Source organism: Arachis stenosperma, chromosome 2, assembly GCF_014773155.1.
Source record: "Arachis stenosperma cultivar V10309 chromosome 2, arast.V10309.gnm1.PFL2, whole genome shotgun sequence".
NCBI lineage: Eukaryota > Viridiplantae > Streptophyta > Magnoliopsida > Fabales > Fabaceae > Arachis > Arachis stenosperma.
The window spans coordinates 114935635-114957986 of NC_080378.1; the positions used below are offsets into that span (position 1 = coordinate 114935635).

Below are 22352 nucleotides of genomic sequence, written 5' to 3' on the forward strand. Positions count from 1 at the left end.
AAGATAAATGTTATTTTATTAATATAAAATAACAGTGTTTCCATAAGGAAGTACAAAAGAATTGGGTATTCCTATTTATCACTAACTGTGACTGAAAGACTAAGAGCTTAAAGAAGAGTAAAGTAAGAGTAAAGAAAATTAGCAGCATCTATCAGGTATGGCTCACGAGTTTACGCACTAAATTGCTGGCTTCTTTCATTATCTCTGGTGCCGGGCTTATTACCTTCTCAAAAACACACCGATTCCTCGCTTTCCAAGTGCTCAAACACAGCGCCGCTATGAAGAGGGTCTTTTGTCTACCGTCTAATTGAGCCGCTGTCCAAGATAAGACTCGTTACCACTAATTGAAAAATGTCTCTTCTTCTCTCATCCATAGGTTAGGGGTTATTAAGTTTAGTCTCCATATTATTAAAGATAGGGGGCATTGGAACAAAACATGAGAAATTAATTCAGCCTTTAACATGCATCTTAAACAAGTGGCAGAAATAGATGCGAATCGGCTTTAGACTTGTTGCATATAAATAGACTATCACATAAGTCATTCTAATCAAGTAAAAAATACATTAACTCCCAAATACTTTTGTACTATCTTCTTAGTTTAACAATAATATATATATATATAAGGATTAAATAGGATTTTGATTTTTATGGATTAACTCAAAAATCGAATTTTACCTATAAATTTTGTGTATTTGAATGTAAAAAAGACCACTAATTTCGAATATTTTCACCGGATGCTTACAAATTATAGGATCAGAATTGAATTTTCTCACCATAGACAATTTCACCTACTATGACTTTGGATTTTGGAATATAGAGAAAAACAACATAAAAAAAATATACACAAAAGGGTTAAAAACACCTTAGTTGATTGAATGAGTTGAGCCCTTCATATGAAGAGAAACCTACCGCTAGTCCACTATGAAGAGAGAACAAGAAAGAATCTACAGCATAAGACAAATTATTTATTTTCTGCCTTACTTTTTTTTTTTAAAGTACAAATAAATAACTCAAGCACAGAGTCACAACCTCATAATTAACTATCATAATAGAGAACCTACCTACCTATATTATAATGTCGTCAAAGTAGGTAAGTAATAAGATAATGTTGTAATTCACCTCATCAATTGTTAGATCCTACATTTGGTTTACAGACTTAATTTTCGTGTAAGAAATTATATTATATTATATTTTATGTTCTTATTTTATTGATTAATAAATATTTAATTAATTAATAAAATAAAAAAAGCTATATAATTTTTTGAAAAGTATAAAAATTAATTTTTATGAAAAAATCAGAACTTAATCTTTTTTTCATCAATAATTTTTTTCATTCATTATAAATAATTTAATTAAAAAAAATTAAAAAGATAAAAAAATGGACAAAGTAAATTCTCTCTAATAATACTTATTTTTTAATAATTTTTTTATAATAATCTTAATATATAATTTTAGAGTACAAGTTAACAAAATTTTTTTAATTATTATTCTTATACAAGTACATTTTTATATGAATTTTTAAATTTACATAAAAAAATGATTGTTTATAAAATAAAAATATAACTATAAAATCGGGTAAATGTTGCTTCACAGATATTTTGGTATGGTGCTTTTATGAACTGGAATGATAGTGAATTGTGATTTTTGTCAGTTCAAATTTAAAATGAATCTAAAATTCCATCATTATTTATTAATATTTCAATGGTGAATAAGTTATTAGACTGAAAGGAATAATAGATTTTATACAGGAGTATATTAGTAAACAAAATAAAAATATAAATGCAGGAATTGCTAAACTATTTGTGGCTGGGTGTGATTTTTTAGCAAGAAAAAGATGTATTATTTTACTATTTGTTTTGAAAAAAAAAACATTTGAAAATTTAGCTGGTTAGCATATCATTTTTTCTGTTGGCTCTTGTATGGACTCTTTTAATTTACACTTATTTTAAAGAGAGACAAAATAAGAAATTAAAGGACTATAAAATATAAATAATAATGATGGAATTGAAGTGGGAAATGGTATCTCTACCAAAACTCTTTAAGCTGCTCCCTCTACCAAAGCAAATGGACACGTGTCATCACGGTATTCTCCCAAAAAAATCTTTGTATATGTGCATTATAACTCCCCATAATGATGGAATTGAAAGATTGCATCAATTTGGTCCTTCTTACTTAGCTTTCAAAGGCTGTAACTTTATGATTATATATACTCCTCCACATATTTGCCATCATCATGATTCATGAGCACTACTTCCACTTCTCTCTCTATAAATCCCTCTCTCTCTCTTCTCCTTTTTTTTCACCTGACACAAACACCACTTATTCTTCTTCTTTCTCTTTTTCCTCTTCCTCTTCTTCATATTACCCTCGTTTTGCTTCTGCCGGATTCCCTCTCCTCCAATCATTTGGACCGAAACACATCACACCCATTTGCAAAAGATCAAATTTTTGCACCTTCAAAGGCTCAAACACTCTGAGAAGAAGGAAAAGTTCGTACCTTGGAGCTACCAACAAAAAAAATGACCATAGGTGGGGATAGTTTGCTTCAGGTTGTTGAGGAAGAAGAAGATTCTCCTCCTGAGTCTGCTTTGCTTGATCCTGAGAACAATTCTAGGCCAAGAAGAATCGCACTTTTCGTTGGGCCTTCTCCATTTGCGTGAGTCATTCATTCCCTCTTTTGATTTTGTTCTTCATGCATCAATTTATCATCATCTTTAATTTGTTTTTGGAGCGAATAATATCATTGATTGATTGCTTTCCCAAGATCTTTACAGCAAATGAGAAATCTCTTGCTTGGCCTTAAATATTTTAATGTTACGTTAAACAAAATGGTCTTTGGTATTTTCTTTCAGCCTTCAATTAAGAGTGAAAGCTTGTATGTTGATTCTAACGTGGACTAGTAAAGAGTACTCTAAACTTGATTAGATCTGTAAGTCCTATGCCTCAAGTGAAAGCTTATATGTTAAAAATATATTATTAAATTATTATATTAAAAAAATTGAATTAATAAATAAAAATAATAAATTTTGATAATCTGACTCCTAGCATCTTGTTCATAGGTCGTTCCCTCTGTTTCTTATCTCTGTTTTTTTTTTTTAAATATATAGCTACACTCATATGAAGAGGAAATCATCAAGAATTGGAGATCTGCTTCAAAGAAGGCAGCAAACTTAGGTGGATTTCATTATACATCCAAATACCGGTAAAAAATTTTATCCATGAAAATATGTTTTTGTTATTTAGCCTCTTTTACTATTTATTATTTAATTTTATATTTAAGAGTTAATAATAGCTCTTGTATCAAATTAGTTGACTTTAAATATATAGAAAAATTATATTCATACCATTTTTTATATAATTTTTATGTATTTATTAGATATAAAAAAGTTATTTTTTATTTTCTATGGAATTATCCTTTCTTTAACTAGTAGTACTTTTGAATCCGGTCCCATAAGTCATAACAAAACACATCAAAATGAAACTTCCAACTTGCATCCATCAAATAAATTAGAATCAAGGACAAAGTAACCCAATTCGTACAATTTTTCCATTGACCCTTCAGCTGAATTATTGCACTGCATTTGCATCATTATTTTACCATGACCCACAAAAAAAAAAAAAGAAGAAATGAAAGGTAACAAACAGTAAGAATTAAAGGCAAAAATGAAAATTACGCATTTTTTTTTCCAAATTGCAATTTTTTTTTGTGAATTATGTACATGAACCAATTCTTTGATATACTCTAATTAATCAAATCATTATTTTATTGCTTTTTTTAATCTTTGAAGTCTATATTACTATTACTTTAATTGACATCCATATCATGAAAGGACATACCATACCACTAAACCCAGTTTAATTCAATCTAACATGGTTGATTTTTCTAATTTTGATTATTTTACATAAGAGAGGTAGGTGAAAAATACTTTGCTTTTCAAAATTGTTAGAGCTCAACAAAAATGTTTATAAGGTGCAAATATCAGTATATAATTTTGTCTTTGAATGAATGATTCTTAGTTCTTTGCCTTCATTTAGTGATTTTATTAAACGATTGGACAAATATTTAATTCTAATTATCTAACAAAATTTTTAAGTTTTTATTATTTTTGTTTTAACAGTGTTTACCATAGATGTATTCTTATTAAACTGAGTTTTTATTCTTATTAAGCTTCATGCTTTGCTGTTTATGACAACAAATGAGCATAGAGTATAGTTGTGAGAAATTGTGTTTCTGAACTCCTAAATTTGTCGATATTTTTGAGAAAGCTAAGGAGTTTTTTTTTTTCTAATTCATCACATTGCATGTATGAGTTTCATGTGCTGATTTTAGATTATTGTCAAATCATTTCTTTTTCTTCTTGATCTACTAATGAAAATTGTGAACAATTTAGAAGGAAAAACTTTAAAAGTATGATCTCTGTCAAGCATGAAAAATATCTAGGCAACTTAGCTAAAGGAAATGTAACACATGAACATATTTTTTCCAAAGAAGATGAAAAGTGAAAGAAAACTGTTACTCTAGATTGGCTTTCTCTACACTTTTTTTTTTCTCTCAAGTTAATATTTGTTTAGTGCAAAGTTCATTGACAAAATTTTTTTGTATACTATGAGCTAATTCTAAATGTCATTACTTGATTCATGTAGTGAGTTTTATATACTAAAAAAAAGATTGTGTTGTTATGAATAAGATTGTGCTTAATTTGCCTACTTCCTTCTATTTAATAGCTTATTTTAAAATAATTTATAGATTTTTAGTTTCAAAATTTGTAATACCCATTTTCTCTATTGATTTGTTCGCTTATTTTAAAATTATGTGTATTGACTTTGACAATGTTTAGCATGATAGTGAAATTGTAAAAGTTATTAGCCAATTAAGAGATAGACATGTGAATTTAAGTTTTCTAAAAGTAAAAAAAGATATAGCAAATAAAAAGACATGTACATATTCATTCTTATGGAAATATATATTAACAAATACAGGAAAGAAGTGTGATTTGTTTTTATTTTGCCTTTTTCTTCATGAGCACATGATAAATTAAAGCTTGAATCTGTTGGTTAGTTTACCAAACATTGAATTCGATGATGGTAAATGCTTTTTTGATCCTAGTACACTAGCAACTTCTTTGCATGATTTGCTGTTTGATCGGACTCTTGTTTTAGTTAGTATGACAATGTATACATAATGCTAATTATATTAACTCTGCTATCAATCAGACTGACTTTACTTTTATTGTGACCATATCAATAAGATCAGTTGAAGACATATGCATCTACAAAAGTCACCGGTTCGCCAATGCCTTTTTTGTTTTCTTCTTCTAAGAGGCTTTGTTCTGTTTCCATAGGTTATAGAAGTGTAGATTAAATCATTTCGATTCTCTAATCACTAATCTTCCAATAAAGGATTTTTTTTGCATTAAAAACTATCATTTTTGCATTAGAAGAAGACATGATGATAGTATAAACAAGTCCATTTAAATCATCTTCATCTCTAACACCTACCCTAATCTTATCCTTCATGGACACCGCTCTCTCCCTCATCAACTTCCCTTCCTCACTCACCATCATCCTCCTCACCGCACCTTCCACCTCATCCCTCCTTATCCTCATCTCCGAGCACTCTATCCCCACCTTCCACACATCACTCACCAACCTCGCGTTCACCCTCTGGTCGCCGAAGCACGGCTGACACATCATTGGAACTCCGAACCGTGTGCTTCGGGATTCCGATGATGTGTCAGCCGTGCTTTGGGGACCAGAGGGTGAACGCGAGATTGGTGAGTGATGTGTGAAGGTGGGGATAGAGTGGTCGGAGATGAGGATAAGGAGGGATGAGGTGGAAGGTGCGGTGAGGAGGATGATGGTGAGTGAGGAAGGGAAGTTGATGAGGGAGAGAGCGGTGTCGATGAAGGATAAGATTATGGTAGGTGTTAGAGATGAAGATGTTTTAAATGGACTTATTCGTGCTATCATCATGTCTTCTTCTAATGCAAAAATGATAATTTTTAATGCAAAATAGTAACCTTTATTAAAAGATTAGGGATCAGAAAATTGAAATGATTTAATCCACATTTTCATGACCTATGAAAACAGAACAAAGCCTCTTGAAGAAGAAAACAATAAGGCCTTATCCTCAAATTCCAAACAAGGTGGATGTTGACAATGTAAAAGCAGTGCTGGTTGACGAAGAGGCCGTCGGTTCATTGGATGGCCCTGGCTGTGGCGCCAAAATCCTGTACAGTGATGATGATGGAGCGTTGGAGGATCAAGCATCAGCATATGTTTGTATATAGATAATACTTGTCAGAATCTTCCTTACCATCCTTTTCTTTTTCTTTATTGCATCTTTTTCTTGTTATTATCCTTATGGTATATACCTCCCCACCCTCAAATAAAAAGGAGGGAAAAAAATAACTTAAGAGCAAATATGAATAATACTGTTCTGTACAGCTAATGAGCATGGTATAATGTTAAATTCAACCTCTCATAATATCTCTCTCATTAGTCACAACACATCATATATTCTATGTTGGTTGGATTAAACAAGTTGTTATATATCAAACACTGTTGTGTGCTGCTGAAGATGGGGAAATATGCAAATAGGATAGGAGTCACTTACATTTTCCTTAGTGTTACTACTTTCTATGTATCACTTTCAATGTTCACTCTTCAATGGATTAGATGAACAACATGCTAAGAGTCACAGTTCAAAAGGGCATCTGCAGAATAAGAGCTGCCTCTCCATTCAAATATAACACCATCCAACAGTTTACAAATCAGATGTATATCAACTTAAGTAATTAATAAACATCAAAACTAATTGAAAAGACACAATTCTGATGAAAGATTAATAAGATTACCTTAATTTCTTAAGCAAGTATGAATTAAGTTAAAAAGCATAAATCACTTCATTGCCAAAAGCAACAACCATGGGAAGGACTTGCCTCTTAGATGCTCCAATATCAAAATCTAAAGCAGCATGAATATTCCAAGCCTTTTATCACAACATGCAATAGAAGAGGACCGAAGAAGTAATCTCTCGGCCTTCACCTATCAAGGAAGTGATTTCTGCACCAAGATTAACCTTAACCACATTAGCACATTAGTCAGTATGGCATTCTCATGTACAAGTTGTTCTGACAGTGATCATTCCTTGGAAGGATGAAAAAATTCATTCATAAATCATAATTACAGACCAATATATAATATTAAATATATATTAAGACATGAATAAGACAACGAAAGAGAATGAGGATGGAAATACGAGATTACCTTGGCAGCATTCCACACATCAAAAACTAATTAAGCTTCCACGGATCAAAGAAGTAATTTACTCTGTCCAAGTATTGAACTCCCTGTTAGACTTGCTCACATTAAAAATTGCTTCAATTATTTAAGATAAATTTATTTATTTATGGATTAAGTTATGATATACCATATGCAGACATGATCTGAGTTCCATCGACTCGTTTTAGCAAACTGTTTGCTATACCCAAAACCACTGTATTGACAACGGATTATGGGAGGCCGTTTTGAAGAAAAAGCACGACTAGTGGTGGGAGACTCTGTATGGGAAGGAATATGATAAACAACACAACAGAGTTCTTTAGGAAGGTCAATAGTTACTGAAGCCTCTCTTGTCTGATATATGAACCATAGTGGAACCTTGCTTCCGGGATAAAAAACCTGACTATTGGATTCAGGGAAGAATGTAGTATCGTCATCATCAGCATGAGGTTCAATTTTGTATTTCAGCATGTCAGCCAATGTATCTCTAATTGCTACTCCCATCATTGTAAGATGCACATATTCTAAGAATAAATGCTCATCAAGCCTCTCGCAGTTTTCAAATGAGATGGATTTTAGATTTAAGCTGAATAGTGTCTTTATATTGAACAATTTCTCCAGCGATATGCAGTTTGTGGCAGATAAATGTATAAGAGATGGTGGAAGCTCCGGTAAGGATTGAAGGCTGAAGCAATCCTTTAAGTTGAGTTCTTGTAACCGCGATAAGGCTTTCATACTGTGAGGGAGTTCAATCAACTGTTTGCAGCCTTTAAGATTTAGTACCTCAAGGGATACCAAGAGACACAATTCGTTTGGAAGAGTTTCAAGTCTCACATTACTCAGATCAAACTCTAAAAGTTTGGTGAGACGGCTAACTGATGAGTACAACTTATCAATTCCTGTCCCTCTAAAATCCAAACTTCTTAATTCCTCCGATGACAATGAAAATTCCTTCAAGCTTGAGCAGCAACGAAGATGGAGTTTTTTAAGAAATTTCAAATGAATCTCACCTTTAAGACTCTTCAGTTCTTTACAACCATGAACACTCAAGGATTTAAGCTTGTGGATGGATGAAGTTGACATAAGCTTTCACAATAATCCAGCTCTATTTCTTCAAGGTTTGATGCCTTAGTAAAATCTGGAAGCTCCACCAGCTGCTTGCATCCCCAAAGGTTAATCTTCTTTAAATTTACAAGATCCTATAACAATTAAGGGGAGCATCATCACATGTTAACATAATTTTCTATTAAGAGAAGTCTAAAAGATGCTCTTATACATGTAGATATCTATACCTGAACTCCATCCCAAAGTTTAGAAACTTGGCTATCTGGCAGAGAAAGCTTAACAAGCTTCTCAGCACAAAAATTTGGCGGAAGAGACTTCACAGGGCAGCCACTCCACTCCAAGTATCTTAGTTCGTTTGGAAATGAATCAAAAGTTGAAGAAACGTGCACATTTGCTGATTCTTTGTGCCTCCATGAATCATAAAATTTAAGAAACCTATCTAAACATAAATGATACAAAGATCTCATTATAGAGAGGGAATATGAGTAGCTTAATACAATACCTGTGAAGAAAACAGAGGAAGAGGAGGATTATTGGTGAGGGCACATTAGTTCTTGTCGCATCTTTAAAAGCAAGTTATGTTTCAATTCGTGGGAAATGATATCCAATTCATCATTACACTCATATTCAATACTTGTTGAATTTAACTCATGATATCTGAGACATATATTGGTGAAACGCTACACTCTAGGACTGAGCAAACATCATTTGCATTTCTTTCTTCATAGAAATAAAATCTTGTGTATATTAGTAGTATCTGTCTCAATTCATATTCAACTGCTGTTTGCAACATGATGAGATAAGATTTTTCCGTTATATCGCGCTCTGAAACGCTCATCCAATCTCATACAATTTCTAAAGGAGACGTAGATACTTCTTAAACCAAATATTGCATCTAAACTAAATATTGTTTTCAGGTAAAGATTGAAGGCTGCAGCAATCTTTAAGAAACTGAATTGCCCGATCAATGAGTGCAGTATATCAATGAGCCATCATTATTTGCATAATTATTAATCAAAGGAAAATTGCTAAAATTAAATATAATTTCATTTCAGATATGAATAATACTGTTCTGTACAGCTAATGAGCATAGTATAATGTTAAATTTAATGTTACTATAATAGCTCTCTCGTTACTCACATCATGTATCCTTTCTTGAGTAGATTAAACAAGTTGTTATATATCAAACACTGCTGTATGCAGCTGAAGATGGGGAAAGATGGAATAGGATAAGAGTCCTTAACTGGATATTACTTGCTAAAGTTAAAGGCAGAACCATTTAAAAGATTCAAAATGGGTATACAAATTTTAGCTAACCTCACCAAGTGTTACAAAACCTAATAAATTGACTATTAACATTACTAGCACCAACTATCCAGTGGTTGATGAACATAGATGCTCCGAATTCCAACGATTTCCACACTATTTATCAAAGCATTTCCTTCTTATCCCAAGGTCTGATGATGACATGCCAACAAATGCAATTGCAAGCAACCCTGACCCAGCAAACTCCAAAGGCTCTATACGTGACTGTGATAAACCGAGGATCATAACATAGTCCGACTTCAACAAGAGGAGAATGTATATGTACAGGATTTGATGTAGTTAGTGAAAACCATGATAGAAAGATTATAACATGTTAAAACCACTAACAATACAAACTGCACCAGTGAAGTAACTTGAGAACATGTCCTAACCTGTTTACCAAAAGTATCTGGTTCAATATTGTTTCCTGTTGGTAGCATATCGGCAATACTTCTATCGTAGGGAAAATTGGGAACTGTTGAAATGCATATGTCAGGATCAATTGAAATGTTCTTTCTATTTTGGCTTCCAGAGCATACTTCAGTTGGTTCTGAATCAAACTTGATATTAGAAGATGCACACTGTTCAAGAGAATGGCCCATGGTGGGGTCCAAAGAAGCAAGTCCCCATAGGCACTCCACATCAGATAAGTTCAAAGACTGTGATCCATTCATAGACTCAATTTCATGAATCAGATTATATATCTCCAAATCAATCTGATTGAGTGTTGCACCATAACAATGACATAATAGTGCATGCAATTCTTTTATATTTATACCAATATCATTTCCAGAATCTATATCAATTTGATGACCCCTCATCCATAAGAGTACCCGAAGCAATCTAACAATTTCGAATGGTCCTATAGAAAGATCAGTCAATTTTTCAGTGAGCTTCTCATAATTTTCACGATGGTCATGAGAAGGGATGACAAGACATTTCAGAATGCTGGATACTGGCTTGAATAAGGAATTTCATAGGGGCAAGCTGAGTTGTCTCTGGGATGACAAGACATTTCATTTCCTTTATGAAACTTCTTGTTTTGCAAATAACCAATCACCATGACATTTCATAGGGACAAGTTGAGTTGTCTCTGGGAAAGCAATCATGTTTAAAATGGAGATTTGGTGACCTAACAAGTAGTATCAGAGCCGATTCGATGGTCGAAAACTTCATATTGTGTCCCAACAAGTGGTATCAGGACGGCGGCGTGCGACGGAGGGTCGGTGTCATGCGGCACCGTGGAGGGAAATGGTTAGCCGTCACAGTGCCCAGCAATTGCTGGCAGCAACGGAGGGTGTGTGCATTTAAAAATAAATTCATGGTGAGACCATTATTATATAATAATAATAATAATAATAATAATAATAATAATAATAATAATAAAATGCATTCCAATTTCAAGTAATTATAGTTAAAAATGGAGATTTGGTTACCTAACAAGTGGTATTAGAGCCGATTCGGTGGTCGAAAATTGCATATGGTGTCCCAACAAGTGGTACCATATGAAGTTTTTGACCACCGAATCGGCTTTGATACCACTTGTTGCTCCTATATTCAAGTAATCATGGTTAAAAATGGAGATTTGGTGACCTAACAAGTGGTATCAGAGCCGATTCGGTGGTCGAAAACTTCATATGATGTCCCAACAAGTGGTATCAGAACCGATTTGGTAGTCGAAAACTCTCCAGAGTGACACTACAAGTTGTATCAGAGCCACACGGTGGCCCAACAAGTGGTATCAAAGCCAATTCGATGGTCAAAAATTTTTCATGGTGCCCCAACAAATTGTATTGGAGCTCACAAGTGGTATCAGAGCCAATAAATGGTTCAAAACACAAATATTATCTTTTAAATTTTATGCACTTCACTGAAAAAAATTGTACAATAATGTATGTGTCGGTGCAACCAATAATGGAGATGCACACTTTTGTATGTGTCGGTGCAACCAATAATGGCCAACAAACTTTTGTATGTGTCGATGCAACCAATAATGGCCAACAAGATGGCACACTTTTGTATGTGTCAGTGTTACAACTAATGCTAACACAATTTTATTTATTTATTTATTTTGGAGCTTGGATTCTTGGAATCATATATATGGTCTTAAGCTCACACTTTCTTGGAGTTTTCTTTAACAAGGAAATAAGAAATATTTGCCACACAATTATTAGATAAACAATTGATTAAAGTATTAAATTATTAGATCAGTGATATAACCCATGAATTATTGATTGATACCATATGAAGTTTTCGACTACCGAATCGGTTCTGATAACACTTGTTACTCCTATATTCAAGCAATCATGGTTAAAAATAGAAATTTGGTGACCTAACAAGTGGTATCAGAGCTGATTCAATGGTCGAAAACTTCATATAGTGTCCCAACAAGTGGTATCAGGACGGCGGCACGCGGCGGAGGGTCGGTGTCATGCGGCACCGTGGAGGGAAATGCTTAGCCGTCACAGTGCCCAGCAATTGCTGGCAGCAACGGAGGGAGTGTGCATGTAAAAATAAATTTATGGTGAGACTATTATATATAAAATTGCCATAATAATAATAAAAATAAAAATGCATTCCAATTCCAAGCAATCATGGTTAAAAATGGAGATTTGGTGACCTAACAAGTGGTATCAGAGCCGATTCGGTGGTCGAAAACTTCATATGGTGTCCCATCAAGTGGTATCAGAGCCGATTTGGTAGTCGAAAACTCCCCAGAGTGACACTACAAGTTGTATCAGAGTCGCACGGTGGCCCAACAAGTGGTATCAGAGCCAATTCAATGGTCAAAAACTTCCCACGGTGCCCCCAACAATTTGTATTGGAAGCATAACAAGTTGGGAAGAGAAGGAACTAATCGAAATGACGTACGGCTTAGCAAACAGCGAACAAAAGTTTCTATGGGTGATAAGAACAGAAACGATAAAATCAATCCCGGAAGAAGTGAAAAGTGCGACGAGAGAGAAGGGTAGAATAATAAAATAGGCACCGAGGGAAGTTCTAGCGCATAGAGCGGTGGGAGGGTTCAATCACTCGATCTCCTCTACCATGGTGCGCCGTCTCCTTCTATGGGTTTCGAAAGAAGCTTTCCAGTGACCCCAACCCAACTTAATCTTCCAAATTTTTCCAACAGAAGAACATTCTAGCATGCAAAACAATCTAATACATTATCGTGAGCTACACCGTGGAAATGAAGAGGTAGTGTACTGTAGATTGAGGGTATGACTATGACGAGTTATGATTATTGTGTGGTGCCGAAGGAGACGGCGCACCATGGTAGAGGAGATCGAGTGATTGAACCCTCCCACCGCTCTATGCGCCAGAACTTCTCTCTGCGGTGCCCATTGTACTATTTTACCCTTCTCTCTCGCCGCACTCTTTACTTCTTCCGGCGGAATTGAATTGATAGTTTCTGATCTTATCACCCATAAAAACCAATGTTCGCTGTTTGCTAAACCGTACGCCACTTCAATTAGTAGGCCCCGCTGCGGGTAGGATTAGGTGCGGAGCAGGTTGGCCTGCGGAGCGCATAGGGTGCGGGTTGAGCCTCAACCCTACCTGCGGAGCGCATAGGGTGCGGGTTGAGCCTCAACCCTACCCGCACCCTCTATAATATGTGTTATACTTATATATTTTTAAAAATGTTACATATGGGAGTTGAACCAAGGACCTTAAGCATGTGCAAATGGTTCTTGGTCACTGAACCAAATTTATAAATTTGTAAGTTTTACTTATTAGTTTTGTGAAAAGTTTTTTTTTTTGTCAACCCGCGGGTTGAGTGCGGGTAGGGTTAGGGTTGGGTTCAAACCCTACCCTACCCTACCCGTTGCCACCCCTATCAATTAGTTTCTTCTGCTCTCAACTCGCTATGCTTCCTAAACTAACGTACAGGATTGAACACGGCTCTTGTTCGTTCAGCCATGTTATGCAGCTATAATCTTCTTGCATGCAACTTGTTGAACAATTATTATCCTCTTGCGTTTCTGAAGACGTCATGTACATGTGTAAGGATCCTATGAGAAACATATCAATTTTGTAGAGATTCCAGAGTTTTTGGAGTGACGAAGACTCTAGAAATTCGATGGTATTGAAGATGATGCCTAATGATGGCTTCACTGAGAGTGATTCAGCTGTTTGTTGCACCATGAGCTCAGTTGCATATTCTTTCAGATTAAAAATTGGTATATCTTTATATCCAAGAGGTTCAAGTCCTTCTACCATCTCTATACACACTGCTAGAATCTGCCAACAAAATTTTTAGCCTATTAAAAATTTTTGTTCCACTTGAAATCAACACATTTATATAAACATGTTTAATTTATAAATATACACTTATTACTAGTTACTTATAATTTCATTGCTAATAAATATTTCAAAAATATTTACAAGTGATTATATTTTATTATTTAAAACTATATTAAAGAAGTAATTATATTATATATATTTCTAAAATTATGCACATATTATCACTCTAAAAATAGATATATATTTCTATTTTGTTTTCCTTTTCGGTAACTAACACTTCGTATGAATAGCTGTAGCTTCGTACTTTTTACTTTCTGTTGTACAATATTGATTTTGTCATAGTCCATATGGCTAATTAGTATTCAATTTTGCTAAAAGACACAACACAAATAAACCAGCAACTTTACATATTTAAAATTTAAAAAATTACAATTTCAAGCTCTATATTAAGTTTGCTCCTTTTTGTATTGTCCACTTAAATAGAATTGCTGTTGAAGTTAATTGAAATAAAACTTCTAATTTTTTAATTTTGAATAAAATATTCTTATATTAAATAAACAATATAGCAAAACTCATAAAACAATATTGACATAGCCTTTATTTAAGTTTGAGTTAACATGTAAAATACGTCTTTATTTCGTATGTTAAAACATGTAAAATATTAAATAACACAATTATTCATCTTTATTTGATATATATATTTTATATAATTAATTTTTAACTATTGAAAATAAGAATTAATCGCTTTTAAAACAATCATTAAATATACTCCAAGAATTTAATAAAAGAATTTTTCGTTAGAGCAAAGAGCTAATTAAGATGACAATTAATTAAACAAATAATCAACTGACAATTAATTAAAGGCTAATTTTTTTTTTTATTGTATAAATATATGTGTAATACACTGTTATGGGAAGATTAGGTGTTTTTTTTTATATGGTGTTTTATTCAAATCGGACGGTCCGATTTGTTTGAAGAAAAAAGTAAACTACAAATCGGAGGGTCCGATTTATTTGATAAAAAAAAACTACAAATTGCATGGTCCGTTTTGTATTTTTTATTTTTTTTTATTTTTTAAAATAGAAATCGGACGGTCCGATTTCAACATTAAAATTTTTTTTGTTTTCGAAATCACAAATCGGACCGTCCGATTTGTGATTGTTTGGAAAAAAAATAAAAGAACTCGGTGCCTCCGATTTGTAGCTCCCATATTGAAGTTAAACTAGGGATGTCAATGGGGCGGGGCGGGGGCGGGGGATGCCTCCCTGCTCCCCGTCCCCGCCCTCAAATATTGTCCCCGTCCCCGCCCCATTCCCCACCATGGGGGGATAATTGCCCCCATCCCCATTCCCTACGTTCCCCGTGTTCCCCGCGGGTCCCCATTCCCCATCTGCTTATATTGAACATTTATATGAAAATTACCATAAAAAATAAAAAAAAAACATAGAAAAAACCACAAAATGAAAATTACAACACAAAATCAAGTTTAACATAGTCCACAAAATGAAAATTACAACAAAATCCAAGATTACAACTTACAAGTAAAGAAATATAAAATCAAGTTATCATAGTCCATAAAATGAAATTTTAAAATACAACTTCCATTATTAAAAAAAGCCATAAAATAAAGTCTTCAGCTTCCAACAAACAACTCCATGTTCTCTGTTAAAATACGACATAAACATGAATATGTTAACATACATTATAAACAATACCATATATTTAATAAGAATTTGACATAATAAAAAAATAATTACCTAAACTCCTAAATCTACATATCCATCACATAGTCCCAAGGGATTGGAATTTTCGACCCTGATTTACCTACATTATATCAAAACCAACAATTCACAAGAAAAAATAATTAAAGACAAAATGTCCAAAAAAAAGATCTGTGCTCTAACTTGGATTAAAACAAAATTTCAAATTACTAATTACATCACTCTCAAGGATTGAAACCTGTGTATTACTTTCTTCCAACCACATGCAATCAATCACATTTTGCACTTCAAGGGGAGTTTTCTCAAATCCGTGTACACACATATTAAAGTCAGAAATTACAGCACAAAATAGGTGAAAACTTAAGTTTAAAACTAATACTATAGTGAATCCTAATTGCAATCAAAACTCATAACTAACACTTACTACAACAAACAGAGAACCTGAAACTTGAGGCCTGAAACACATTTAATTCATGTATCACCGTTTTGGGTTATAATTTAATATATAAATGGTGCAGCAAATCAGAATTTTTCATTCTACAAAATATAAATTATTAATACAGAATATCATAGCATAAATTCATCAACAGGCAACAGCTACTAAAATCAGAATTCAGAATTAATGGAATATAAAAAAATTAAAGTATGAAAAAAATGAAAAAACAGCCACCAATTATCAGAAATTCATAGAACAAAACATCCATTAATAAAAACAATAGCCACCAACTTCAAAAAATCAAAATCACCATCAAATTCATGAAAAAAGTAAAAACCTAAACTGAAATCCCAAAATACAAGAAAAGGAGAGAGTAGTGAATCTTACCAGGGATAAGAGAGAAATGGTTGAAGAGGTCAGAAACGCTGGTGACGAGAAGAGCAGTGAACGACGGGAAGAGAGCAAACGGAACAGGGCGCACGGGACGGTGCGGTGATGATGCAGTCTGGGCCGGCTGAAACGGACAGTGACGAGGCCGTGACGATGGTGGTCGGAGGTTACTGGCTGGGAGCCTGGGACGACGGAGAGAATGCAGAGACGAAGGAGAGTTAGGGTTAACTGAGAACTCGGAGGTAGGAGGTTGCGGCGCTCTCTGTTGGAAGTGGGAACTGGGAACTGAGAAGAGGAGTAAGGGATTTAGGGTTAACTTTTCTATATATATATATGCAAAGTGAAATTACTTAAAAACCAAAATAAAAATTAAATTTATAAGGATATTTAAGTAATTTAATATATTCGGGGATTGTGGGGAATACGGGGACGGGGACGGGGATCCCCGCTCGGGTCCCCGCATTTGCTTCGGGGGAATTTTGTCCCCCATCCCTGTCCCCGCAGGAAAAATTCTCCGTCATTAGGGCTCCATTCGAGGCGGTCTCCGCGGGGATCCCCGCTTCCTGGGAATTTTTGACACCCCTAAGTTAAACACTTCTCTTCTCACATCATTAAGAAATACACCCTTCTTCCTCCCACACAAAAAACAAAAAGTGTTAATTAAACTCTATATAAGTATTGATGGTAAAGAATTACAGTCTAAACCTAATACTATATAATGGCGCGCGTGCATCACATCCCTAAAAAAAATTTTAAATGCACGTTAACTCCTTTCCAAAATATTTATTGTTTGAAATTTGTAAAAGAAAGATATGCCAAATTATATGCACAAATCTCGGTTTTTTTTCTCTCTCTTGTAATTACATTTTTAAATATATTTGTTTATTCTGAATAAAATAAACTAAAATCCCTACTTAGAAAATTCATTCTCCAAAAAAAAGTTGAGATGTTAAGATTTGTTAATGTATGATGTTAATAGAACACTTTTAGATATATTGATATAAGAAAGAATTACAATTCGATTAAACGAATTAAATATCTAATTAAAAATATGTGTCTTAAAAGACAAGTGAAAAAAATTGTAAATATTTTTTTTTCAAATTATATATAAATTATTGATAAATGAATTTTAATAAAATTATAATATAGAAGATGGTTTATGAGCGCTAATAATGCTAACAACGCCCATAATAAATAAAAAATTAAAAGTTTAAATTGACAATTTAATTCATTGTATATTGTATTAATAATAACTGTTGATTGAATTAAAAGTTTAAATTAATGCAAATTTTTATATGTATGAAATTATAAATATTTAATATATTTAAAAAATTATGTATATTATATATATGATATTATAGATGTTATACATAATAAAATATGTATGTTATTTATAAAGAATTATAGATACTATATTAAATATATTTTTAGAAGTTAAGAGATCTTTAAATGAATTTGAAAAGACAAAAATTGAGCCATTGATGCCAAAAGGGCTAAAGAAAAAGCAATGAGCGAAGTAAGTGTTAGTGATATATATTGTGCTAACAATTGAAGTTTTTTAGATGATTTTAGTGATTATTCTTTAGGATGTTATGAATCAATATTTTGGGATGTTATATTAAACTTAAATTTCTTATTTATAGAGTAAATTTGTATATTAGGGAATAATTTTATGTGACCACTCGTGATGATTCTCAAGATAAAATAATAAATAATAAATATACATGATTTAAGCTATTCAAAATACTATATTCAAACTATTGTTGATTACATATATAATAATAATAATATGTATTTTAAAATTGAATCATATTAAATATAATAAATATATAATTATAGGTATAAAATTATAAAGTTATGCCAAAAATATTAAATTAATTTTATTATACAACCCATCATTTTTATATAGAATGTTATAAATAAAAAATAAAATATGAGTATGAAAGAATATTATGAAATAAATTTTAAATATTATTTTTATGTGATTGGATTAAAAATAATAAATAAATATACATATAAATAATAATTAAAATATTAAATTAATTTACAACTATGTCTCGTTAGCATTTGTATAAATTTTATAAAAATAGAAAAAAATAATAGAGTGGTTAACTTGAAAAGGGTTATAATAAATAAAAAAAATAAAAAAAATCTATTAAAAAATGTTTGATAGGAAACAAAATTAAAAGGATAAAAAATAAAATGTTACAATTAGATATTATTACATAATATCTAGATCGTTATTACTATGAAATTGATACAATTTAAAAATTGTAATGCACCTCCTGTTATCATTATTAATGCCATATATGAATTCATGTGCGTGAGAATGTTATATTCAAATGTTACTGATTTAATTAATAAATGTCACTCATCGAATAAATAATGTCAAACATGGTTTTTTTGGCTAACTTTTATTTGGTTATCAAACATTTTCTGACTAGAAATATATATACTCTTAACACAATTAATTAGAACACACATAAACGAACTCTAGCTTTACTTTAATTATGATTGAAGCATGCATGCACATAATATATAAATTGAATACCTTGTAAGGGAAGATATCTCTATCATTGTAGTGTAGGAAATGAATGGTAAGAAAGAAAAGTCGTAGCACACGTTGTTCTGAAGAGTATGCTAGGGAGATTGAATTCTCTAGCCAGAAAATCAACGAAATGCACGAGGCCATCGTAGATAACACATGAAATTATCTCTTCTCTAATGATCCTAACCAAAACCGCCTTAAGCGGTGCAACACACTTTGTGTTGAGGTGTGAAGTAATATGAATAAAAGTTTTGGAAGAAATGGTGTATGAATTGGATAAACCGTCATGAAAAGGTGCAAAAGTAAACTTAGGGTGGTTAGTTGGGTCAGGGAATTGAATTTAGTGTGTACCACGGTAATGGAGAAGTCTTTGGAGAGAAGGATGGTGGCTAATTGAAGCATAGGTGTCATGTGGCCTTGAGGGGGTGGTGGAATAATAATGAGGCGATGCTTTGATGCCATTATCCAATGGATGTGAATGGAAAAGAAGCCGAAGAAAAGGTGACAAAAAGAGTAAACTTTTAAAGGCAAAAAAAAAAGTCAAGTGAAAGAAACCCGCATAACCACTTTTGATTCAGCTTGCAGGTTGGACGATGGCTCGATGATTGTCTTTTAGTAGCTTTTCTAGGTGCTGAATTTAAGGGAACAAAACAGGCATATCAAAAACTCCAGTCAATGGGTCTCCCCTTTCTGAGACCTCCAGATTATTACGCAGAAATGGTGAAGACTGATAAGAGAAGCGGAAGATGGAAGAGGCCGAAGAGAGAAGAAAGGCCAGGGAGGCCAAGAGGTTGGCGAAAGAGATTCAAGCCCAGAAGATGAAAGAACGGGCTAAGCAGAAAAAGTAGGACATTAAATCTGCTAAGAAATGGAGGAAGCAAAGGCAACAGAGTGGGTTTGCTGACCATGGCAATGATGCAGATTTAGGTTTTGACTTTGAGGATGGAAAATCATTTGAGAGATCAAAGGGCAAAAGGCCGGCCTGGAGTGTCTCCGGGTGATCGGTCAGGAGGAAAGGGGAAGCAAGCTTTGAAAAAGGAAAGACATAAAAGAAAAGGGAATTTAGGAATTCCAAACTTAGTTTTGGAGGCACGAAGGGAACGAAGAAGCAGAACATCGCTGACACGACTTATGATGTTAAGGGATTCAACAAGGACGAAGGCAAAGGAAATAAGAAGAGAAAGAGGTAAAATACGTCCATTTTTCACATGTTTCTCGAGGGATGGATATTATGGAATCTTCCAATGATAGTGGTACTCCTTAAATTTTATCTGCTCCAGTTCTATTTTACTTGATCTCATTGTAACTTTTTTATCGACAATTACAAATTCTTAAATATTGGAAAGAGGAATGCTAGGGGGTCAGCAACTTTTGTGATTTGTATCCATCAAATAGCCATCAACAATGGTTTTAATGGTGTGAGATTCGTGTGAGATTTCATCCAATGACTCACTTTTCTTTGCTAGTTACATGTTGGCCAGAATTTAACAAAGTTGCTGACCCCCTAGACTTTTTCCATTGAAAAATTTTGAAAGGAAAGGGCAGTGTCTCGGGTTTAGCTAAGTTTGAGCAGCACTTCCTATGTGAGAAAGTCACTAAAACTACACCAAAGAGGAGGGGCATAAGGAATCCCAAGTGGGGGAAGAAACAGAGACATGGACAGAAACAGAAAACTAGAGTAGAGTTTGTCAACTTATGAAAAAAAAGATATGATAATTGGCCACGACCTAGCTAACTGAATAGCATCTTATAGCTATCATGGGAGCTATGATTGATGACGACCACCATAGGACATCCAAAAAGAATGGTTACCACCCTCTTAGAGAGTGCCACCCGGGGATTTTCGCAATCCAAACTACACTAGACCCTCGCGGTTCCACGGTGCACCCGTGCGCTGCCGGTCCATGCTATGAGCGCCTGTCCATAATCGCCTTAAGCGGTGCAACACACTTGGTATTGAGGTGTGAAGTAATATGAATAAAGGTTTAGGAACAAATGGTGTATGAATCGGATAAACCGTCATGGAAAGGTACAAAAGTAAAATTAGGGTGGTTAGTTGGGTCAGGGAATTGAATTTAGTGTGTACCACGGTAATGGAGAAGTCTTTGGAGAGAAGGATGGTGGCTAATTGAAGCATAGGTGTCATGTGGCCTTGAGGGGGTGGTGGAATAATAATGAGGCGATGCTTTGATGCCATTATCCAATGGATGTGAATGATGAAGAGGAAGAAGAAAAGGTGACAAAGAGAGTAAACTTTTAAAGGCAAAGAAAAAAGTCAAGTGAAAGAAGCCCGCATACCCACTTTTGATTCAGCTCGCAGGTTGGGCGATGGCTCAATGATTGTCTTTTAGTAGCTTTTCCAGGTGCTGAATTTAAGGGAACAAAGCAGGCATATCAGAAACTCCAGTCAATGGGTCTTCCCTTTCTGAGACCTCCAGATTATTACGCAGAAATGGTGAAGACTGATAAGAGAAGCGGAAGATGGAAGAGGCCGAAGAGAGAAGAAAAGCCAGGGAAGCCAAGAGGTTGGTGAAAGAGATTCAAGCCTAGAAGATGAAAGAACGGGCTAAGCAGAAAAAGTAGGACATTGAATCTGCTAAGAAATGGAGGAAGCAAAGGCAACAGAGTGGGTTTGCTGACCATGGCAATGATGCAGATTTAGGTTTTGATTTTGAGGATGGAAAGTCAGTTGAGAGATCAAAGGGCAAAAGGCCGGCCTGGAGTGTCTCCGGGTGATCGATCAGGAGGAAAAGGGAAGCAAGCTTTGAAAAAGGAAAGACATAAAAGAAAAGGGAATTTAGGAATTCCAAATTTGGTTTTGGAGGTAGGAAGGGAATGAAGAAGCAGAATACCGCTGACACGACTTATGATGTTAAGGGATTCAACAAGGGCGAAGGCAAAGGAAATAAGAAGAGAAAGAGGTAAAATACGCCCGTTTTTCACATGTTTCTCGAGGGATGGATATTATGGAATCTGCCAATGCTGGTGGTACTCCTTAAATTTTATCTGCTCCAGTTCTATTTTAATTGATCTCATTGTAACTTTTTTATCGACAATTACAAATTCTTAAATATTGGAAAGAGGAATGCTAGGGGCCAGCAACTTTTGTGATTTGTAGCCATCAATAGCCATCAATGATAGTTTTAATGGTGTGAGATTTCATCCAATGACTCACTTTTCTTTACTGGTTACATGCTGGACAGAATTTAACAAAGTTGCTGGTCCCCTAAACTTTTTTTATTGGAAAATTTTGAAAGGAAATGGAAGTGTCCTAGGTTTAGCTAAGTTTGAGTAGCACTTCCTATGTGAGAAACTCACTAAAAGTACACCAAAGAGGAGGGGCATAAGGAATCCCAAG

General features: G+C 33.8%; 1 long non-coding RNA gene and 2 pseudogenes across 1 annotated transcript; all 3 read left to right on the top strand.

Annotated features, from left to right (window-relative positions):
• The first annotated feature begins 2266 nt into the window (after positions 1–2266).
• LOC130961993 (uncharacterized) lies at positions 2267–5487 on the top strand. Its single transcript, XR_009079685.1, has 3 exons — positions 2267–2656; positions 3108–3202; positions 5250–5487. It is a non-coding gene; the product is annotated as an uncharacterized LOC130961993 (long non-coding RNA).
• Positions 5488–19462: 13975 nt separating this feature from the next.
• LOC130963506 (probable rRNA-processing protein EBP2 homolog) lies at positions 19463–20184 on the top strand (annotated as a pseudogene).
• A 568-nt stretch (positions 20185–20752) lies between these two features.
• Positions 20753–21919, top strand: LOC130963507 (probable rRNA-processing protein EBP2 homolog; annotated as a pseudogene).
• Positions 21920–22352: the final 433 nt, after the last annotated feature.